At 43.7% G+C, this 21308-nt stretch overlaps 1 protein-coding gene across 1 annotated transcript in view; it reads right to left on the minus strand.

Moving 5' to 3' along the window:
* Positions 1-21308, minus strand: part of SND1 (staphylococcal nuclease and tudor domain containing 1) — a 572988-nt gene that overhangs the window by 116570 nt on the left and 435110 nt on the right. The window lies entirely within an intron of this gene.

The following is a 21308-nucleotide window of genomic DNA, read 5'->3' on the forward strand; positions in this document are numbered from 1 at the left end:
ATCCATGTACTGTCCGATGCGAGTTGTACCCAAGTCTCCAGGCGCAACTCTCGTTTATAGCTAGTGTGTACCTAGCCCAGGTAAATAACTGGAACTTATAAGAATCAGCCTTGTCATTTAGTACTGTGAGGAACAAATTACACTGGCTGTTCCCCATCACTTTTGTTCTCTAATGTGCACCTTACTTGCTCTTCAGTTAGGAAACGGCATACTTGCCATGTAAAACAAAAATAGAGCAGAATATAATTAATAATGGAACCTTAAAAAAATGATTGCACATAATTCACTAAGCAGGGTTAAATGCGACCCCAACTAGCTATTTACTCTGTGTAGATCCGTCATAGACTTACGAACGTGTGTTAAAGACCACAATGTGCTGTGAACCCTGATTCGATGGAAGCACGATGACGTCTTTTTTGACCCAGCATGAGCCATCTTACTAGGGAACAGTAATAAACAACATGGACATGTGAGACATACTCCATCAATACCATAATATCTCTATACATGGAGTCCAACAGAACTTGAACAGCAGTGCAAGGAGGCAGTATGGTTTTCTACTAAAGAAGCTATACTGTGTCTGTCCACAGAATTATGCTGTGTGCATGGGCCCTAAATGTCATGTGCTCAGGGTAAGTCATTCGACATAACTTGGCAAAAACTAACATGCAAAAAAAAATAAAATAGATGCATTTCATCAGATGCTTTTGACAACTTACAGCAAGTAAAGCTGAAAAGAACAGTGCATCACCTTGACAAAGTTAAAGAATTAGGTCTGGCATGCCAAGGATGCTTAAATTTGTAGTGTTACGTCAAATCGTAAACCATCCTGTCCTAGATTAGTCATTATTAATGAATGTCTCCAGGGAGGTTTCATACTTACCCAAAGCTTGAATAAACCAATAAATGCCTTTAATCAGCATTAAGTGGCCTACAAATTAATGAGGGGGGTGGGCGCTTAAAGGGTTAAAACAATATATCTTCAACAATCACAAGCATCAAGAAGTTTGAAGACAATATTGCAATCAGCAGTGGCATAGGTTCAATACTGAAAGTGATTGCTACTGCTGGAACAAGACAAGCATATTGTGTGTGCATTCTTGATTGGCTACTCACAAAGTGATGGAAAGCTGCGCATGCGAGGGGTAAGTAGCTGGACTGCCACAGGGGCTGAAGTGAAAAAGTAAAGTGCAATTTAGACAACGATTATCGCTCAAAATTCGCTCAAAAGCAGTCTTTTGAGCAATAATCATTGTGTCTAAACGCGCGACCATTGTGCTGTTTTTGTTAACGACTCGCTCATCGGTGTCTTTCAGCTAGCTGAAAGACAATGTTGAGTCTTACAGGACCGTGCGCTGAGTTCTCAGCGGTATACCGCTGATACTACTGTTTCAGCTGGTATCCCGCTCAGAGAACACAGCAGGAGAAGGCAGAAGACAGCACTCTAGCTGTCTTCAGTATACAGCATGAGCCTTCATTTACACACTAATAAGCTCTTAAGTAGCTAATTAGCTACTTAAAGGGGTTGTCCCGCGCCGAAACGGGTTTTTTTTTTTTTCAACCCCCCCCCCGGTCGGCGCGAGACAACCCCGATGCAGGGAGGTAAAGAAAGCTTACCGGAGCGCTTACCTTAATCCCCGCGCTCCGGTGACTTCAATACTTACCGCTGAAGATGGCCGCCGGGATCCTCTGTCTCCGTGGACCGCAGCTCTTCTGTGCGGTCCATTGCCGATTCCAGCCTCCTGATTGGCTGGAATCGGCACGTGACGGGGCGGAGCTACACGGAGCCTGCATTCTGCACGAGCGGCTCCATAGAAGACTGCAGAAGACCCGGACTGCGCAAGCGCGGCTAATTTGGCCATCGGAGGGCGAAAATTAGTCGGCACCATGGAGACGAGGACGCCAGCAACGGAGCAGGTAAGTATAAAACTTTTTATAACTTCTGTATGGCTCATAATTAATGCACAATGTATATTACAAAGTGCATTATTATGGCCATACAGAAGTGTATAGACCCACTTGCTGCCGCGGGACAACCCCTTTAAGAGCTTATGCAAAGTGAACGCTTGCTTTGTAAATTCACACAACGATTATCGCTCAAAAGATTGCCTTTGAGCAATAATTGCGGTGTCTAAATGGCCGTTAAAAGGTTCTTTCCATGCAAATACTACTGAAGACCTATCCTCATGATAGATCATCAATAGTTGACTGGCTGAGGTCCTCATCTCGAGACTTCAACTGATTAGCGGTTTTCAGCTGTCACTGGCAATATACGCAGGATACAGAGCGGAAGCAGATGGCTCTAACCTCTGTGTAGTGGTCAGCGGTGGTAATTAGAAATTACAGGCACATTAAATTTAATGACAGCTGTGCCTGCAATTACCAGCGCCGGCCACTACACAGGGGTCAGAGCCATCTGCCTCCACTCCATATCCTTTGTATTTTGCCAGTGACGGTGGGCGCCATAACAGCTGATCTGTTGATCAACTATTAAAGACCTATCCTATCCTCTTCCATATATATTTTCAGTATAAAAAAAATTCATGCCCAAGAACAAACCGACTGTGTAGTGAACAGTGTGTAGCAGATTGGAGGCGGGGGAAGATTCCAATATACTAAAAGTACAGGGCGATTTTAAAAGGATGCGGCAAACGTAAAGCCGATTTATTCATACATGAATTGTCATGCAACAGCCAGAATGAGACAAAAGGAATACAAGAACTTTTCAAGTTTTTAATGTACTTTACGAATGTTCAATGTGGGCGCCATTGTTGTTACTGGGTGACCTGAAAGACTACATCTCCGTGGAAGCAATAACAGCGGTTGTGCTGGGACGCATCTCGGCAGAACTGGACTACCCATTTGACATCTGCTGTGTCACCAACGGCGCCCACATTGAACATCTGTAAAGTGCATTAAAAACGTGAAGAGTTCTTCTATCTTTTCATGTTCTTCTGGCTGTTGTATGACTATTCATGTATGATTAGATCAGCTTTACTTTTTCCTCTCATCAGTCTGCACAGTGATGAGAGGCAAAAACCCCGAAACAGCTGCATGTCTATGGCTTTCTGGCTTTTGGTCAATTCTCAATCATGGTTATAAAGACTTATTTAAAGGGTCTGATTTTGATTTGCAGGCATGCTGCCATCCAATAGGTGGCGTTGCAGAGGTATTGTTCCATCTTCCATATCTGCATATAATTCCCAGAGGAGCTTGCATGGCCTTATAAGCATCACCCGTGAAAATGACAGGAATATCAGGACATGCAATTAATTTTTTGACGTGGACCATTGGTTTGATATGATAATGGTGCCATGTACTCTGTTGATTAGCACAAACAGCACACGATCCAAAATACTTTAGCGTGCGGGGGCCTAAGACACACGCTGCACACCTCTATTAACTCCTATTTCGTAATTGGATGTATGAAAAGGAGTTTCCTAAACTGGACAACACCTTTACTGGCAGCTCCATGTACAGAGCATCCATTACACAGGCAGGGCAGGTATCAGCATAGGCATCATGTATTACCAAATACATTTGATTTGCAGCAAGTCCATTCATTTTCTCGTTGGCCAAGACTAGGACAAGGAGCTGCCGTGATGAACCATGCTTGTTCTGTCCTCAACACTTCTGCCTGACATTAGCCGTGAATTCTGCTGCTTCAGTAAATAATCCTCTCATAAAACCTTGAAACAGAGCACTTTTCCTGACAACTCCCTGAAATATGCAACTTTTGTGTCTTGCCAAAGCTGAAAAAAATAAATAAAATAAATTACTTCATAAAATAAATTGTGGCTGTGTTAGAAATATGGCCCCTAGCTGCAGTAAATCGCCAGCATCCAGGGCAGGGGGAGGGCGACCTTCAGATGATACATCCCCGTGCACACACTAGCTTTTAATTTGTCTTATTGTGTATTATGAAAAATGAATGTACCAGCGCAGAGAAATTAATCAGTGATGGAGCAAATGTGTATTGTATTTCCATCGGAGCGTCGGGCTCCAGTGAGGACCTCCAGCACTATTATACACAGCACTATTTATAGATGATAGACCTACAGTCAGGTTCATAAAGGGATTTTTTAGGTTTTTTTGTAAAGTGGAGGGGTCTGTAAACTGCCTATTTATCGAAACTGTAGTTGCAGCAACCTAATAACCAGGCCACTAAGGCTCATTGTCATTAAACTGCAGGATGACCACAAATGAATAATTAACCCCTCAGTGACGGTCAATACTCTTTTTTTTTTTTTTTACTGGCTAGGCTGACTCCTGAACCCTAGGCTTCTGCTTTAAAGGGTTTGTCCCGCGAAAGCAAGTGGGGTTCAGAACTTCTGTATGGCCATATTAATGCACTTTGTAATGTACATCGTGCATTAAATATGAGCCATACAGAAGTTATTCACTTACCTGTTCCGTTGCTAGCGTCCTCGTCTCCATGGAGCCGTCTAATTTCAGCGTCTAATCGCCCGATTAGACGCGCTTGCGCAGTCCGGTCTTCTCCCTTCTGAATGGGGCCGCTTGTGCCGGAGAGCTGCTCCTCGTAGCTCCACCCCATCACGTGTGCCGATTCCAGCCAATCAGGAGGCTGGAATCGGCAATGGAACGCACAGAGCCCACAGTGCACCATGGGAGAAGACCTGCGGTCCACCGTGGGTGAAGATCCCGGCGGCCATCTTCGCAAGGTAAGTAAGAAGTCACCGGAGCGCGGGGATTCGGGTAAGTACTATCCGTTTTTTTTTTTAAACCCCTGCATCGGGTTTGTCTCGCGCCGAACGGGGGGGCTATTGAAAAAAAACAAAAACCGTTTCGGCGCGGGACAACCCCTTTAACTATCAAGAGCAGAGAAACTCAGATTCTGTCAGTTTAATCCCATACATGCCACAATCAATAGCAACTGAAGCATGTAAGTAGATAACAGGGGGGGGGGGGGGGGGAGGGGCTCTTTCTGTCACCCACATGACCAAGCCCTCCATGTCTGCCATGTAACTCAACTTATTTGCCCCCGCCTGTGGCAGAATCCAATATGCTGCCGTCATAGGCTTAGAAAACGGTACTACATAAGTAATTAAATGTACTATCCAAGAGATTGACTGATCACATCTTCAAACCCCCATCAGGGACTAAAGAAAATAGCATCTAAAAAGTTCAATAGAGTTTAATTTAAATAAAAAAAATCCAGTTTAAAAAAAAACCCACACATTTTTCCCCACAAAACTCATTTTAAATAGATAAAATACCCCTAAAATGTTTTTAAAAGGCAGCACATTATAGGTATTACAGCATTTGTAAATGATCGAAACAATTAAAATATTTTGTTATTAATCGCGCACAGTGAATGTAAAAAAAATATATTTTTAAAAAAAGAATGCCAGAATTGCTATTTTTGTTTTGTTCACCTCTCAAAAACCACAAGAGCTCCGCTGCTTGAAAATTATAAATGTTATGGGTCTTAGGGCTTATTCATACATCTGTATATTGGCCAGGTTTTCACGCCCGGCCAATATACGATGTCCCTTTCTGCAGTGGGAGGAGGCAGGCCAGGAGCAGTGCACTGAGCTCCCGCTCCCGCCCCCTCCCACTATTTGCAATGGTAGGGGGCGGGACTTCCTTCTCCCGTGGAAATCTTGCGGTATTTTTTTACATGTGGTCATTCGGCAAGATTTTTGTGAGATTTCAGTCCTGTGTGAACCCAGCAATAGACAAGGATTCCACTACCAAATCTGAAGCAAAATCCACACTGTTTAGCAATCTACTGAATATTATGTGGCCATAAAATGTCAGAACTGGCCACTAGAGAGTTCAGTAAAGCTCCATTTGGCAGTGAAAGGGTGCCTCTGCTTGTTAATCATAAGACCCCTGGGGAGGTTTTGCAAAAGAAGGTATGCCTCTCAGCATGTAGCCTCTGAGCTCCTGGTATTCTGGCACCCAGTCTGCATGAGAAGAGACACTCTCTGTACTGTAGCACAGGAGTATTGGTAAGGGACTGCAATTATGTTGAACTGTAATATGTTTAGGCACTAGGCCTGCAGAAAATGTATAGTTGGAGGCCAGGCGGCCAGGTGTCGATTTATGTACCAGTTTACTGGTGTGGTGTTCTGTAAACCATTGCGGTGATGCAATAAAACTGGCAGGCGCAAGATATAAAGAAAGCTCTAATTGTGAGTTGAGTTTCTGAGAGTGGTGCCAGCTGTCTGACGAAGAAGATACAGTGAACTGAGAGTGACTAATCTCCTGGTGTCACAGTTATGAAAATCCACATGGTGTTGTGGAAAAAAAGAACGGACACGTCGGGGGTTGCACATGGATTTGTTCTATTGACAGCAGCTAAATTGAAATGACAATTTCTAGCAGAACTCCGATGCTCAGACTTGAGGCTGCTGCGGATTAAACTGTCAAATCCACGTTGGAAAACATCTAAGGGTGCCTTCACACGGGCGAGAGGGAGTTGTGCCCGTCATTCTTAGGTGCGACTTGCATCGCACAGATACTTCGTCCGTGTGTTGTGCAGGACACCGCACATCTGCAGGTTCTACTCTCATGGGAGACTCGTACGTAAATAGAACATGCTGCAATCTTCCCGTATCACAGCATCGCTGCAAGAGAAAAATCACCCATGTAAATACACCCATTACAAATAACAAGTTGAAATTTAATGCGAGTTCTGTGCATCTCACAATGCACAAAACTTGTACGATTTTCTCGCCCATGTGAATGCACCCCAACGTGGACCTGATGGGTACAAACTGCAATAAACATGCCCTAATACCAGGGAGGGGGGGGGGGGGGGGCAGTCTTTATTCTTCAACACAGTTCAATATGCTCCTAATGGAAATGTTCTGCTTTATTTACTAAATCTAAAATATGTTTCTGCTAATAAGATTATAATGTCCCCTATCCACGGCAGTAAATCGCTGGTGAATCACGCCGTCTAAAGCTTTCCATAGCATTGCTGTGGAAAGTGCCAGCCCTGTGTCCATGAGCGGAGAATCACTGCGATTCTCCGCTTGCGGTGGGCGATTCGCAGCATGCTGCGAATGGCCCATATTCTCCACGGTCAACCTATCTATCAGATTAGGCTGACCGTCGGAGATTAGTCTGCGGCTCCTGCTCCTGAGCGGCGGCTCCGCCACGGGATACCGGAACACCCGTGGACAGGGGGCCTACATGTGAAGACGCTCAAATGTTGTGATGTGTGTGCTGGCCTCAAATTGTGTCACGTTACTTCTAGAGCAATAGTGAACCAAGTGTCAGGTGAGACCTGTAAGTAATGCAGCACAATGCCAACTAAAACCAGCAGGCAACAGCTTTCCTTTATGCAGTGCAGATGACTCATTAAATTGCATTTTTTGATAATTTCCCCATTATCAGTAGGTTACAATAAGAAACATTAGGCCTGACTCCTGGAAGCATATACACTGCTTTCTACATGAAAGTACAAAATCAAAGCATCAAAAAAAATGTGTATCCCGAAACCTAGCATCTCCCACTATCTCATACCGCCCTCATAGATGATCTGTTTTTAATACGGATTTTAGAAAACTTCTGAGTTCTCAGTTAATCAGATTCAACAGCCTCTATGAGCAGTATAATAGCGGCCATTAGTGGCTGTCACCCAAGACGCCAAGTTGTAGGGCAATGTTCTCAAGAGCTACACTTTCTTCTTCAGCAATTTTCCCTATTATCCTGCTTATGTGTCAGTCTTCACTATGAACTAGAAAGCTCAGGATAAAATAGGGCTGCGGGCCCTCCTACACAGGACCGCTGCAGTATAAAAAGAGAGCAGGAGCATTAGATTTGTTGTAAGAACCAGAAGCCGCATTTAACTAATCTATAAGTGCCTCCTAGATGAGCCCATAGGAAGCGAGAGCAAAACAGTCGCAGGCCTAATGCAATTTCTGGCAAACTCATATTGCATATAATAAATCAAAGTATGGAAACAAATGTTGATCAGATCTTAACACTAGAGTTTGTCAGAATGCAGGCATGTACTTTGTAACCTACAGTAAACAGCTCATAAAAGTGCAAATAAATTGTAGGAGCTGTCACTTGAGCTAAATTCACTCCTCACCTTCATATTTCAGCCGGGCTCTACATGTCCACTCTACCTTACTTCTGATGGGATCATTAGCAACTCTGCATGATTGTTGCCGAGTCTTTGAAGTGGAGAAGAAAACAAAATTGCCTTGTAGGCGGAGAAATAATTTCTGTGTATTCCACAGTTGTCACACAAAGCAAGAGTTCTCAGAAAACAAAGCATTTCACCCCAGCAACATGCGTATAAGAAGTATCTTAATGTTCTTGGCAAACCTCTTTCCAATAGCATAGAGCGCAGATAGTGGCCCTGAGAGTTTACGATATGTACTATATACATATAACTTCATGGCTTATTGGCGAACATTGGTCGTTCTGAAATTCGTACAACAATCTTGTCTAACGCACTAGCAACCAATCCACTTTGAGAAGAGCATCTGGCAGAAATTACAGCAGCAAATCTTGTATGTAATCCTCTTGCTAGGATGCCAGTTTCATTTAAGCTCTAATATGGGCACTAAATCCACAAACATTTTATATTTCTACTTTGTGCAGGTTACAACGCAACACTGATAAGAAGTACCAACAGCGGAGCAATACAGTGCCCTACATATTGAGGTTCAAGGGCACATATAAACCGAAATGAACATAAAGCGGCAACAATGAAGCTATAGGTAAAACAACAAGAGCATGGAAATGTAGATGCAGTATGTTCCTTCATGGACAATGCAGGGTTATTGTAATAAAGGGTTAAGGCGAATTATGCTTCTCTTGTGAATGCAGCATTCAGTGTCTATGAGACCAGTACTGTTTCTTGGACTTCAAAAAAGGCACAGCACTACAAAACATATAAAGTGCATCCAAATGCTTTATTCACCCATGATGTGCATCATAGGTGAATAAGAAATCTGGATGCATTCTATATGTTTGGTAGTGCTGCACCTTTTTGGAGTATGCATTGGGCCTGGATCAGGATTTAGAATGCTGGCACACCATCCTATTTGCTGTATACAGTGATGTACTGCACCTTTAGATTACACACACACACTTGAAATAAAGAGTAAATCTCTGGGAATTATTTGCATTTCTGCACTGCTTACTGATAAAATGTGGTCTGATTGTTATCAAAGTCAAAATTATAGACAAACATAATCTAACTAAATTAATAACACACAGTTATACCATCATGTCTTTCATTCAGCACACTGAGTAAAAAGCCACAGAAAAGAGAGAAAAAGTACGTTAAGTGAACCCTTAAATTTAATAACCTGTAGATCTCCATTTGGCAGCAATCACCTCCATGAAACGTCTCCAAAAACTGCAAATATTTGCATGACGTTGATGAAGACTTCTGAACAATTCGTCCCTGGAAATGTGTTTCAATTCATTAATATTTCTGGGATGCCTTGTGTGCAAGGCCCTCTTCATGTCAGCCACAGCATGTCGATAGGGTTAAGGTCAAGACTGACTTGACCATTCCAAAAGACAAATCATCTTTTTCAACCATTCCTTAGCTGTTTTACTTGCATGCTTTGGGTTAAGGTCCCTTTACACGGGACAACTGCCGGGTAAACGATGCCCGACACTCATCCCTGTTTCTCTGCGCTCGGGAATTAGCAGAGCTGTCTCACTCATGGAGCGGCCAGCAGGGGGGCGAGGCAGTGCAGGAGATACCTCCCCTCTCGCTTCCCCGCCCCCTCCATTCACATAACACAGCGGCCGTTCACTACTGAACAGCTGCTGTTTAAACTGCCCGATGAGCTTCATCGTTGATCTTTTATGCAGCATAAAAGATCAGCGATGAAGCTCATCATGCAGTTTAAACAATGGGCTGTTCAGTAGAGAAGGGCGCTGTGTTGTGTAAATGGAGGGGGGGGGGGGCAGGTAGCGAGGAGAGAAATTTCCTGCACTGCCTCACCTCCCTGCTGGCTGCTCTGTGAACCAGCCTGCTCTGCTAGGTCCCGTGCAGGAGCATGAGAGTGTGGAGACACAGGGGCAAGTGTCGGGCATTGTTTGCCCAACAGTCGCCCCATGTAAAGGAACCTTTACTGTCTTATTGAACCAACCAATGTCTCTTTAGCTTGAGGTCATGCACTGCTGCCCTTTCACTCTCCTGTAAAATGTTTTGATAACCCTACAATTTACCGCCCCCACATTAAGGCTGCATTCCCACGAACATATATCGGCTCGGTTTTCACGCCGAGCCGATATACCTCGTCCTCATCTGCAGGGGGGGGGGGGGGGGGGGGTGATGGAAGAGCCAGGAGCAGGAACTGAGCTCCTGCCCCCTCTCTGCCTCCTCTCCGCCCCTCTGCAAACAGACAGAGGGGAGGAGAGAGTAGAAGAGAAGGGGAAGGGAGTTTAGCAGTCGAAACTCCTTCCCTTCTACGGCCGCTGTCATTGGCTCTTATAGGAGTCTATGGCAGCACCCGTAGTCCGGCTAGGAAGATAGTTCCAGGACTTTCTTTCCTGTCTGGTGTAAAAGCGGGAATATGCCTGTGTGTTCTGATGCATTGGAATCCAATCAGATGGTAGCGTATATACGATATACGCTCGTGTGAAAAAACCCTAAGGCTAATTTTACGTGGGTGAGTTCGATAATGCGTTTTGTGTCAAAAACTCCTCACATTGCCCAACGATAGGACATGTTGTTGTGATTTTTTTTTTCTTTCTGCACCATGATGCTGGAGAAAAAAAAAATAAATCGCTCATTCAAAAGAACGGGGCTCATATTTCAGCGAGATTTGTGCATATCGCAAAGTGCCAATCTCGCACGACTTTCTTGGTCGTGAGAAAGCAGCTTAACACAGAGGTTCACTTTTTCTCCCTGCTCTGTGAATGTTTGCTCAATGTGCTCAGACATGAAGGTTTAAACTGTGTGTGTATTAACAGTTTAACCAGTTTATTAGATTAGGTAGATTAAGTTTATCTACTGTATAAGGCTAATATTACACCAGTGCTAGTAGCTGCTGCTAATGCTCACGTTTTCACAGGAATTGCCAGGCTGAACCTGCAGGGTCAGCCAAACAATTAGCATTACTACACGAGTGTTAATGACACTTGTGTAATAGCACCCTAAGGGAACTAATAGCGCTTGCGTAACACAGTATGTTAGGCTGAAAGAAGACAATGTCCATCTAGTTCAGCCTGTTTCTACCCCCCCCCCCCCCCCACCTCGTTGAACCAGAGGAAGGCAAAAAAAGCCCTATGAAAGAGAAGCCAATTTACCCAATTTGGGGGAAAAAAATCATTCCATAATGGCAGTCTGAATAATCACTGGATCAACATTTGAAAGTTCATACCCAACTCAAAGACCCAGATCAACAACCCTGATGGTTAACAGTGCTAATTGCCAGGCTGACCCTGCAATTGTTGAGAAAATGTGAGTGCTAGTGCTTGTGTAATGGCAGGCTTATTATGACTAAGGGTGCCTTCACACTGGTGAGAAAATCATGTTATATTTGTGCATTGCGAAACACACATAGATGAAACCCATTCTTTTGAATGGGTTCATTCACATTAGCCATGTTTTCCTGCATAACACTGGGTTGCGATCCTAAGCAGGGGAAAAAAATAAAAAAATTTAAAAAAATAGCATGTCTTAACTTTCTGCAATATCGCCCACTGTGTTCAATGGGGCTGGCAGCAGTAGTGCCAGCCCCATTGAAAACCATGGGAGAACTCCACGATCTTCTACGGTGGCTGTGGCAGCTGCGGTGGAGAAGCATATGTACGTTGAAAGTAAAAATGTGCATACTTTATTCTTCCATGTTAAAAGTCAGGTGATGTTTCGCCCAGTAAAGGTCTTGATCAATCTTGATAAAAAGACCTTTACAGGTCGAAACGTCACCTGACTTTTAACATGGAGGAGTCAAGTATATACATTTTTACTTTGACCTTATATATTCTGCCAATTATTTTTTGATTTCTATGGACTCTTCATGGAGTCTAAGTTCAGGTTCTATATGTGGTTAAATTGGTTTATGCTTTCTTTGCTGTTGGTGAACCAATATTTATATTGCCAGCTGCGGCAGGGGATTCTTTCAGTGATGCGAGGCTGTTACTACATGAAAACGCCTCGCATCCACGGGTTTCACATGGATGGCGATATAGGGCTGTGATTCACTGCCTGATATCACCCTCGCCAGGGTGAAGGAGCCCTTAAATAATGATCGGGCAACACTTTATTAGTGATTAATGCAGAAATCTAGGCAATTCCAAAAAGGTTCATCTTGCAAAAAGTATACATAAAACAGACTTTCTAATCTGATACATCAAAGATCACTACTGGGAAAGGAGTAAGAATTAAAGATACAATAGTATGGACCACTCCTACAAGTCTGGTCTCTGAAGGTACAGAAGCCACTACCAAAATACAGCTGCACATAACCTCTATGAAGTCGCTGGGACCCTACTGTTCATCAGTACCCTTTAAATTCGTACAGAGGTGAATAGTCTTTTTCCTGATAACTTGGCACAAATCAAAGGGAGTGCTTCAGTGGATGTTGTATCGCAGAGAGATTCTCCCCTAGAAGCACTATAATGAGATTATTAAAGTAGTGCAACAAAAAGAAAAATTTCAGACAGGTAATGCAGGCACTTGGAAAATACAATACAACATGCAGCATATGAGTTATCATAAGAAGCGGTCATGTTTTATGGAAGTCGATGAAGAATTATATGAAGCAGTGAGTTCAATAACCCTTTATGACTAATGGGAATATAGAAGTCCTGCTTACTGAAGCCAAAGGTTTTTTTTATTAAGTGAGGAGAAGAAAGGACTACACCATGCAAGCACAAGCATTTGCTCTTTTACTGTAGTACACCAACTGTATGGTTCCCATTCGAAGTCACAGCTCCTTCCTTACTTTGTAAAGAATCTCCACTTTTTCATTCACGATTCCCTTGACAATTTCGCCAGCATTTTAATTTCAGTTTCATGTGTTCAAGCACAGATAACTCTGAGCACAATCAGTTTATACAAAACTTTCAGCTAGAGGGAGATATATAATACATGGAGTGTATACAGATATTACACACTGCATCATGATATGGCACATCTCACAGGAACAGCCACATTCTTGTACTAGAATGTCCCCGGGTACCAATAACCTTCTCTTACGACAAACACCATGCTTAAGACTTGAGCGTGTACAATACCGTAGGATGACTAAACCACTAAGATCCCTTTGTACAGAAAAAAAACTGTTCCCTGATGCATAGCTGTATAAAAAGTCAAATTATCCAGGGTAAACGCAGAACCTTTCTACTGCTGGAGACTATCACAAGGCTTTCACCTTTGCTACCCATTTGGGTAATGCAGCACACTATGATGCGGTAGGTTAGTCTTGTCTGATTGTAAGCAAATCTGTATAGTTTTTCCCATAAATTTAATGTGATGCACTCAGTGTTGGGGGATTTCGCTTTCCGGCTCCATTTGGGGAGCAGGAAAGGGGAATCCCCGTGGTCAAACAGCTCAGTCTCTGGACGGAAACAAACAGCCGAGTCTCTGGACAGAAACAAACAGCCGAACAGACTATAATGGGGTCCGTCCACTTTCCACCCGGCTCTTCGATTGAAGAAAAAGCCCTTCATGCACCAAATCTGTGACTGGAAGTTCCAACACAGATGTAAAACCGGCCTTCGGGCTTAGTCACATAGGGGGAACAGCGCCCGTGTTCCTGCACTAAAGGACAGCCGCATTGCAGATGCGGACGAATCTCCGCAGCGCCGAAAGAAAGAACATGTGACCGGCTCCATTGCCAGTCATGTGTTCTTTCTTTCGGCGCTGCAGAGAGACGTCCGCCCTGAAGTGCGGCCGTCTTCTTCATGCAGTAACACGGGCGCCGATGCACCCGTGTGACTAAGCCCGAAGGCTGATGCTACTGGAAATGCAGACAAACACATACCACAAGGAGTATATTATACTCAAACAGATTTCACCATGTCTTCTTTATTCCCAGGTCATAAAGTGATTGCATAATGCTAGAATAGTTCATCACTCTGTGACTGATAGGGGTCCAACTTCTGAGATCCCTACCTTTTTTACTGAGAAATAGCTGCTGCACTGATTTAGCGCTGCGGCCCTTACACTGTTTTTCTAGCACAGCGGCACTCCTAACCGTGAAGGGAGTAGCTGTCAAACATGTTTACTTTAGGCCATCTGCATAGGACCAGGAGCCCGCAGCGGAATCTGACCCTGTGCCCAGCCGGCATCCACGTGTACCTGCCCTTTCTGTACCCTCTCTGTACTGCGGAAAGTCTGCATGGCGAGCTGTCGGACACGCGCAGTACAGATTTTAATTTTTTTTTTTAAACCTTTGCTTTTCCTGCAACATGGCCTAACAATGACACAGAATCTGCAACCTTTCTGCAATGTCATGGGGGAAGGGCCACGGATCGGACGGCTTCCAATGACTGCAATGAAAGCAGTCTGCATGGAATCCTCCCAAAAATAGAACAAGCTGCGATTTTTTTCTTTAATTTTATTTTTCCCCCTCTGTGAATGGAAAAATCGCGTTTGATTTCCGCTCGTGTGGAGGAAAAAGTAGTTTTCAGTAGCATGCTATGGAAGGTATTTGCCGTGAAGCCCAGAGGCGGATGCCCGCTCTGGATTCCACAATGCAAATCTGCCTGTGTGCAGGCGGCCTTAATAGAGCTGTACTGCAGTTCCCCTGCACAGTGGGCGGCCGGGGCACTACTGTTCTGGTAAAGACAGTAAAGGGGTCAAATCAGCACTGCAGCCCTTTCTTTCTCGGAATCCATGGGGGTCCCAGAAGTCAGATTCTCAGTGCTGCCATCATTCTGGGAACTTTGATCAAGCTCATACCGGGTCATACTGCATTATAACTCGTGGCATTGTTGCCTTTGGGGTGGATTCAGACGACCGTATATCGGCTCGGTTTTCACGCCGAGCCGATTTACGGTATCCTTGTCTGCAGGGGGGAGAGGATGGAAGAGCCAGGAGCAGGAACTGAGCTCCCACCCCTTGCCACTATTTGCAATAGGAGCTGGTGAGACGGGGGCGTAGCTAAGTCCTGGCGCTTAGCTCTGCCCCATTCAGCACCTCCATTGCAAATAGTGGTGAGGGGTGGGAGCTCATCTCCAGCTCCTGGCCCTTCCACCCCCCCCCCCCCCCCACCCCCCGCAGACAAGGACACCATATATTGGCTCGGCGCGAAAACCGAGCCAGTATACGGTCGTCTGAATCCACCCTTAAGGTTGGTCTGTGAAGGTGGACATTACAGGCAAGTCATTCACAAAGTGGCAAGTCCTAAATCATACAAGTGTATTTGTACTGTCCAGGAAGTCTACAATGGACAAAGCTCGTGCAACACATGGGCGCACAGTAGTCAAGGTGTCAATTCGCAAATCTGTTTTTCCATGCCTAGAAAAAAAATTCACTTTGATCTATTTTTGTCCAATTTACAGATGACACTCAAATCATTGTCATTCAAATCAATGGGGACCATCTTCCACCAAGAAAGAAGATCAAGAACTGTGCACACCGTCCTGATTTTACAGATCTTTTACTGACAGATGCAGGAAAGAAAAGTAACTTGGAATTGTGTCCATTTTTCTTATTTGCAGACATGAACTAATGATATTTGCAGGTAAAAAACACATGAAATTGCATATGGATCTACAGACGAATGAAAAATCAATTTCTTCTGGATGCAACATGGAAATTTTTTTTTTTTTTTTAACAGTCAAGTGACTATCGGCCATAAAATTCCCTGGATACATATTGAGAGGTGAAGGATATAACAATGTACCATAACTGTAGCAAACTGATCTGCACTCCACTAGAGCCAAATACAAGCTTTGTCTCTAGAAAGGACACAGTTACATCACCCTTGCACTTCCAAACAGACAGGCAGTGGACTGCTATAATCCACATTGCCTCTCCTCAGATATGTGACACCTCTTTGACTTCCATTAATAGTGCATGAAATGTACAGCATGAAGTTGTAGGAAGGATCGCTAATCCAGCAAGACACATCACATTAATATATTAGCAAGAGAAAATTGCTAAAGTGTTATCCTGTTATTGACTTTCATATTATATCAACGCTAATATACAGCAATTAATAACGCATTAAATTAACATACCCTTAGAAGAAAAAAAAATCTCAAGCTTCTCAAGATTTAATGTGTCATCGCAGAATAAAATGTCATGAAAGGAAACTGTCACTGGAGTATCCAATGCACATTTGCCAAGAGATTTAGGCTTCTATCAGCTACATCTCAAGTCAGGTGCTCCAACTTGTTAAATGCAATTTTATGTGGAGCATAAGAAATTTTAGCCATTAAAATTTAAATAAATACTCAGTTTGGAACCAAAGTAGAGATCTTGAGAAGAGCCAACACAGAATTAAGGTACTATTATACATTGTCACCATCGGAAGCTAGGGGTTTGATAGGGCTTGCATGGAGGAACGCCTCTGTCACGCCGCTAGCTCCCGATTGGCTGAATTGCGGAAGGTCCTTGAAGGTCCTAGCAGCGTCTGTAGTGATTTTGGGCTGGCCTGAAAGATTAGGGTTAGTTTTTGCTGTTAGGCTTATATTATTAGCTCTACATGCTACCCCATGTTACAACTGTAACATAGAAGCGTTTAGAGGTAATAATCTAAGCCTAACAAGAAAACTAACCCTAACCCTCCAGCCCAGGCAAACATCAATACAGACACTGCTGATGATATCATTGTCCACGGAGAAGGCCGGCCAGGTGTCTAGAGAGTAGTGGCGGCCAGGGAGCAGAGGACAAGCAGGCAGCTCTTCCCCGGCCTCATCCTTGACCTTCCAGCTGCCACTAACTTCTGACCGCTCTCAGCTCAAAGTTCCCAGCAGTGGCGGCTGATGACCGGGGATGAACATCAGAGCCCCGGGGCCTCCGCGACAGACGGGGGAAAGTCACCGGATCCTGGGCTGCTAGTACGGTCCAAACCTGACGACGTCCCAGGGAAAATGAGAACTGAGGCGGAGGAGGGGGCGAGAAATCACGGCTGACACCCAGGAGCTGGAAAGCGGGGAGAAGATTTGCCCCCTGCCAGGAGAAGAGGAGCCAGCATCAAAGAGGGGGGCATAGGGACGAAAAGGGGTACAGACAGCGGCAGGGGCATAGTGGTAAAGAGGGGCACAGGAGAAGGGGGGACAGAGAGGACATAGGAGGAGGCACAGGAGAGGTACTGGCTACAATACAGCCAATCGGGAGCAAGAGGCATGACAGGGGAGTTCCTCCATTGAAGGGCTGTCAAACCCCTAGCTTCCAGTGGTGACAAGGTACAATAGTACCTAGAACTAAAGAGTAACATCATTAGTGGTGTAAAAAGGCAGAAAATGTAAATGTAAATTTGCCTTGGCAGCAGCTGCCTGACACTGGTTGATGCAGTTAAGCAACTAAACTCCCCAAGTCCTTTTCCATGTCAATGTTACCCAGTGGTTTCCCACTTAGTGTGTAATGGTGACATGTATTTCCTCTGCCCATGTGCATAACTTTACATTTATCAGTGTTAATCATCATTTGCCACTTTTCTGCCCAAGCCTCCAACTTATCCAGATCCATTTGCAACCACATTCTGTTCTATTGTGTTATTCACTTCACATAATTTTGTATCATCTGCAAATATTGTTATTTTACTGTTCAATCCTTCTACCAGGTCATTAATAAATATATTAAAAAAAATAGGGCCCTTGTAGTACCCCACCAGCAACGGTGACCCAATGAGAGTATGTACCATACATTGGGTGTTTCCACCTTTAAAAGTTGTCCAACATCTTTTTTTTTTCTATAAAATACAGATCCCACTGCCATAATACAGGAGATAGACCTGTATGTGTCCCACTCCGCTCACATTGTTGGTTACAGGCAGCAATCCAGCTTGTTTACAGGACGTCACAAGCTGCTGCCCCCACTGCACAGCTCTGCACCGAATTGCAGGACCCTGTGACAGGTTGGGGCAAGCCTGCAAACATGACGTCATCAGGGAGACCTGAGGCCATAGTGTGAGACAGTGTGGAGAGTTGAATATATGTCATTATCTTGTTTTTTGGCAGGGGGAGCTATTGTTTACAGAAAAATAGACCTCAGACAACTGCTTTAACCCCTTAGTGATAGCAAATATGCCTTTTTATTGACTTTACTAATGGGCTTTTAACCTGCATATACATCTTTTTATTAGGCTGCGGTCATAGGCTTACTAGAATGCACTACATAAGTAATGCAGTGTACTATCCTAGTGATCGAACTTTAGCAACTTCAAGTCTCCATGAGGGACTAAAACGCTGCGTCAAAAAAAGTTCAATAAAGTTTGATTTAAGATATTTTGAAAAAATCCACTTTAAAGAAAACATGCATTTTTTCCCCCCCACAAAAACCTTTACATTTAAAAAAAAAAGCAGCACATAACAGGTACTATCACATTTGTAACGACACAGACAATGAAAATATTTTGGTATTTAATCGCACGCGTGGAACGCGGTACAAATAATTTTTACTGCTAACGCCGATGCCATTTTTCTTTTGTTGGCCTCCCAAATAACACAATAAAAAGCAATACAAAAGCCATACATACCTCAAAATGGTACCCATTAAAAACACAACTCTTCCTGCAAAAAACAAGACCTTACACAGCCGTCGCCAAAAAAATAAACAATGCTATCGATCTTAGAATACGGTGATGCAGATTCAATTGTTTTTCTTTAGAAATGTGTTTTTAGTGCAAAACTAGTAATAAATAAAGAAATCTGCATAAACTTTGTATCGCAGTAATCTTACTGATCTAGATAAGAAAGTTATGGTGTTATTTTTGCCGAATGGTGAACGCTGTAAGAACAAAACCTGGAAACAATGGAGGAATTTTTGAGGGGGTTTTCACCCCCACCTCCCCAAAAAATGTAATAAAAGTTATACAATATATGTACCCCACAGTGGTGTCATTAAAAAAGACAAACTATCCCAGAAAAAGAAGCCCTGCCATGGCTATGTCTATCAGTTATGGATCTTGCAATGCGATGATATCAACCGCTTGGTCCATAAAGCAAAAATAGGCTCTGTCCAGATGGGAGGCGAGCTCTCCTATGGGTGCTCTCATGGGTGTAAGGAAAAAGGCATGCTTTGATGATGGGCCCAATGCCTGTGGACTGTCCTGTGGTAGTCATCAGGGAAACAACATACAAACTGTAAATTTGATACTACCCACTTACTAAGCTAGATGTGATTAGCAGAGGCGTAACTTGAAGCTCCTGGGCCCCAATGCAAAATCTGGAACGGGGCCCCCAACTATACTGCTTTATTCGTAATACTGGGCTCCCTATATGGAGAAGAGAGGCCTTATGGGCCCCCCAAGGCTCCTGGGCCCAGGAGCAACCGCATCCCCTGCATCCTCTATAGTTACGCCCCTGGTGATTAGTAGAAAACATACACAGATTCATTGGCTAAGGTGCCAGTGAAGTTGCGGCCAACCTGCATGCAGTTGAATGCCGATTGCCGTATTTCATCTGTACTTGCTATGGTTTCACGTACAGGTGCAATATGACAATTAGCAGAAAACTGTGTGCGGTTACAGTGACTTGGCCGCAAAGTTTAGTGGCACCTCTGAGCGTATTAGCAACAGAAATGAATGTGACGGCTATACCAATTTAATCACATTCTGTGGAAAAGGGAGAGAATATGGTTTGTATCCTTAAAACATCTCATCAATGCCTCACAACCGAGGTGAGGTGGTACAGCGGCGTATGACATCTTCTTTCAGGTGCAAGTTTGAATACAGATATCACTTTGTAGTCACACACAGAACAGCTGCTGTTCTGGACAGATAAGCGCCAGACATTATTTGTTATCCCCTAAAAGTCAGGGGGATCAATCATTTCTACAAGTTACATTTTCTAGCCTTTCTGAATTGTGCTGCAGCATGATGAAGGAACTCAGCATTGATTTTCTTCATAGCTTTCTTAATCAACCATATGTTAAAAATGAGTTATTTACAGTGTTTAGCACCACAAAACCTTTTTGTTAAATGCGCAGTCACAAAATGGACTTTGGGGACTGCACTTTAAAGGAAATATTTACATCCATGTAGCACAAGAAACAACTGATCTGCAATCACTGCATTCACAGGGGAGGAACACTTTCAAGATGAAAAGCCTATGCTATTTGTTAATGCAACACTAGGCTAGGGGGTCTCATCGGTATCCTAGACTTCATTAACTTTTGCATTGCCGGAGAAAAACTGGCAATGCCAGCAGTGGCACTTTACTGGATGTGGCTCAGTATTTAAAATGTATTCATTGCTTCAACAATCTGGATAGGTTGGGATTGATCAGCATAGAGGTCTCGAAAAGAATTGGACAATTCCATAAATAGCTTTTGACAAGGTTATACCGCAAAGACGTGGAGCCAATTTAAAGCTTAGAATACTATCAAGAAAAACCACAACAGAGTGAGAACTGAAAGCACAGACAACGGATGAGCTATTCATGTCATTGTACCTGCATTCAGTTCTGTCATCGAGCTATGGCTCATCATGGTTCAATCATAGTAATTCCTACAACAGATCTGCCAAGAGTGAATTTAAAAGATGGGTGCCGCCCTGATCCAGGGAACAAGACTGTTTCCATTCTTGGTGGAGGGGTGCCTGGTCCCTCTTTCATGGAGAGCAAACGTTCCATTTTTTTATGAACTTAAAATTGAGTTTAAACTATTTCAGAGAACCTTTTAAAAGAAAACTCAGGATCTGGAAAAATTGTGCACAGTATGCACTTTTCTTTATAATCTTAGAAACTTAAAGAAATAATTCAGCCCAGTTGTCAAGATGAATTCTTCCCTAGTTTCTCTATTATAATGATCCTGCTTTCATTGACTGCTGCTATGTTAATGAATGAAAGTGATAAGCCGCAGCCTCACTGCCAATCACTGACAGACAGGGAGGTAGTACAGTCCGTGCCTACATTTTGTTTGGGCAAGCAGTACACCTTTTTATACAATGTCACTACCGCATTACACTGAAACCTACTGTAGCGTCTTACCAGCACTGGATGGGAGCTGCAGGTGTAGTAGCCGTGCAGATCACTAGAGAGTAGCTAGGATGGCCAGGAGTCGTTCACGGAAGTCTCGGTTGTAGTACAGAGGGATGAGGCAGGAAATGCAATCAGATGGAAAGCCAGGAGTCGGTATCAGGAGGTCTTGTCACAATAGCAGAGGAGCAGGCAGAAGTGGAGCGGATAGGTTCAGTAGGGAAGCTTTATCTAGCTCAACAGTGAAAGCTACTGAACGAAGT

The sequence above is a fragment of the Eleutherodactylus coqui genome, chromosome 2 (genome assembly GCF_035609145.1).
Source record: "Eleutherodactylus coqui strain aEleCoq1 chromosome 2, aEleCoq1.hap1, whole genome shotgun sequence".
Classification (NCBI taxonomy): Eukaryota; Metazoa; Chordata; class Amphibia; order Anura; family Eleutherodactylidae; genus Eleutherodactylus; species Eleutherodactylus coqui.